The sequence below is a fragment of the Octopus bimaculoides genome, chromosome 7, assembly GCF_046866305.1.
Source record: "Octopus bimaculoides isolate indiv1 chromosome 7, ASM4686630v1, whole genome shotgun sequence".
Lineage (NCBI taxonomy): Eukaryota > Metazoa > Mollusca > Cephalopoda > Octopoda > Octopodidae > Octopus > Octopus bimaculoides.
In genome coordinates, this window is record NC_142934.1 from 112,524,121 (window position 1) to 112,526,804 (window position 2,684).

The 2,684-nt window shown below is 63.6% G+C and overlaps 1 non-coding gene and 1 pseudogene across 1 annotated transcript; both read right to left on the reverse strand.

Annotated features, from left to right (window-relative positions):
- Nucleotides 1-2,054, reverse strand: part of LOC149134892 (large subunit ribosomal RNA) — a 2,354-nt pseudogene extending 300 nt beyond the window's left edge.
- Nucleotides 2,055-2,144: 90 nt separating this feature from the next.
- On the reverse strand, nt 2,145-2,303 carry LOC149134893 (5.8S ribosomal RNA). Its single transcript, XR_016242742.1, has one exon. It is a non-coding gene; the product is annotated as a 5.8S ribosomal RNA (ribosomal RNA).
- Between the last annotated feature and the right edge of the window lie 381 nt (nt 2,304-2,684).

Below are 2,684 nucleotides of genomic sequence, written 5' to 3' on the forward strand. Positions count from 1 at the left end.
CGGCCGCTGCTACTGCTACTGCTTTCGCTTTCGTTTTCGCTTTCGCTTTCGCGACGGATCCGGCGCCTTTCGTGGAAGCTTTCGCCCGCTTCTTAGGACCGACTGACCCGTGCTCGACCGCCGTTGGCACGGAACCCTTCTCCACTTCGGTCTTCGAAGGTCTCGTTCGAATATTTGCTACTACCACCGAGATCTGCACCCGCGGTCGGCTTCACCCGGGCTCGCGCCCGCGGCTTCCATGCACGCCGCGGCGCCCTCCTACTCGACCGGGCATCGGAAAGTCGCCTCGCCGGCGATCGCGCAACCTGTCGCCCGGCCGGTCCGATATCGGTCGCTCGCTCCAGCGCCATCCATTTTCGGGGCCGGTCGATTCGGCAGGTAAGTTGTTACACACTCCTGAGCGGATTCCGACTTCCGTGGCCACCGTCCTGCTGTCTATATCGACCGACACCCTTTCGGGGATCTAATGGGCGAAGCGTAGGGCACCTTAGCCGGACGTTCGGTTCATCCCACATCACCAGTTCTGCTTACCAAAAGTGGCCCACTTGGCACCGTGCATTCGTCGCAAGAATCGCGCAAAAAAAATTCGAACAATTCGTAAACGGCTGCCTCCGTTCGGGAGAGGAGCGGCCCGTTCCGAGTTCGAGAGTAGATCGAGGCCGTCAACGTCCCGGGGCCTCCAGTCGTTCGCTTTACCGGACGGAATTGCGTGTCGTTCTCCCGCTGGCGCCAGCTATCCTGAGGGAAACTTCGGAGGGAACCAGCTACTAGACGGCTCGATTGGTCTTTCGCCCCTACACCCGGTTCCGACGATCGATTTGCACGTCAGAGGCACTTCGGACTTCCACCAGAGTTTCCTCTGGCTTCGTCCCGACCGGGCGTGGATCGCCATCTTTCGGGTCCCCGGCCGCCTGCTACACCTGAGTCGGAGCGGGAACGCGCGCTTTCGAGCGCGAACGCGCGGGCCCGACCCGGGAACGATGCTTCGAAACGCCGCGTGTAAAAAAAAGAAGCGAGCTGTCACCGCTGCAACCGACGAGAAGACGACGGCGGCGGCGGCGGCCTCACTCCCTCCCCCGAGCGGCGACGTGTCACGTTCTCGCTTTCGCTGTGCCGTCGGAGTTCACGAAGTGAAAGGCTCCAACGACTCGCAGTCGACTGGGACTCCTCGGTCCGTGTTTCAAGACGGGTCGGGTAGGTTGCCGATGCTCGTCGCTGACCGGCGGCAGCGGGCGGCTTTTCGGGCGATCCCGCCGACTCATCCACCACCTCGCGAAGAGGAGAAGAAGGAGCAGGCGGGCGGCCGCGTCACTTTCGCGACTCACTGCGTCGTGCTTGCTGAGGGCGAGGTGCGTTAGCCCGTCTCCGTCGGTTAGCCGTACCTGCGCTTTCGTGGAACGACGGGCCCGGTCGAGAGAAGCGCGTGGGTCCCGACGCCGGTCCCCGCGTGAACGTGTTCCGGACGCCGGGGCGCTCGTCTGCGACCTGCGGATGCCGCGCGCCTACCGGCCCGACGAGAACGGGTCGCGACGACGGATCGGAGAAGAAGTGCGTCCGATGCCGGCACCCCGGAAATCGAGCGCCGACGAGGCGGCAGACGACTGCCCGCGGAAACGAGCGGCCGCCACCGGCGCGTTCGTCGACGACGACGGCGCCTTAGGCGGGGTGGAAGTGGCAGCGGACTGAGTCCCCTCGCGACCGCGGTGAGCGGTCCCACCCGTTTACCCCTGGGCGGTTTCACGGTCTCTTGAACTCTCTCTCCAAAGTTCTTTTCAACTTTCCCTCGCGGTACTTGTCGGCTATCGGACTCGTCCCCGTATTTAGCCTTGGATGGAGCTTACCACCCGCTTTGGGCTGCGTTCCCAAGCAGCCCGACTCTCGGGCCGAAATGAAACACCGCCGATCGCCGCCGGCTCCGAATGGGCCTGGCACCCGCTCTGGGCAGCCCCGATCGAGGGGACTCCGAACCTAGCCGGGCTGGAAGCAGAAGCAGTAGCAGCGAGAACGAAAGGCGAGCTGTTCCCGCCGCAACGTACGGCCGCTTCCCCGGCGCGCGCCCTTTCCTGCGACTCCCGACTCCCCGCCGCTGCAGCAGCAGCCGAAGACTTCAGCAGCAACGGCGGACGGCTTTTTCGTGTCGTGACCGCCTCTCGACCGGACGGGGCCCCGGGACAATGGGATCCTGGGGCCGCAATGTGCGTTCGAGGTGTCGATGTTCACTGAGTCCTGCAATTCGCATCAGTTCACGCGGATAGCCGCGCTCTTCATCGACGGACGAGCCGAGTGACCCCCCGTCCAGGGTTTCTGTATTTGCTACTACTAGTGACTGACGACCGCCTACCGGCGCTGCTGCTGGGGCGGCGGCGGTCGAGAAAAGGAAAGCGAACGGAAAGAAAAAAAAAAAATTTTAGAAGTTAGGCGAGGAGTTTGCGACGACGGCGGCGGCAGCGGAACAGCGCGCGACTGCCGAAGCCCGTCTTCTGCGGTTACGTTCTTCTACGATGACCGGAGGCGCTGGCCGACACGGGGGCGAGGAAATGAAGGAAGAAGAGAGAGATATTGAGGTTCGTGGAGCCGCAAAGCGTGCAGCACCGTCGGCCTAGCGCACTGTATGCGGGCGGGCGCAGGCTGGGTGAAAACTGCGCGGTCGGCAGCTACAGCAGAGAGAGAGAGAAGGGAGACGA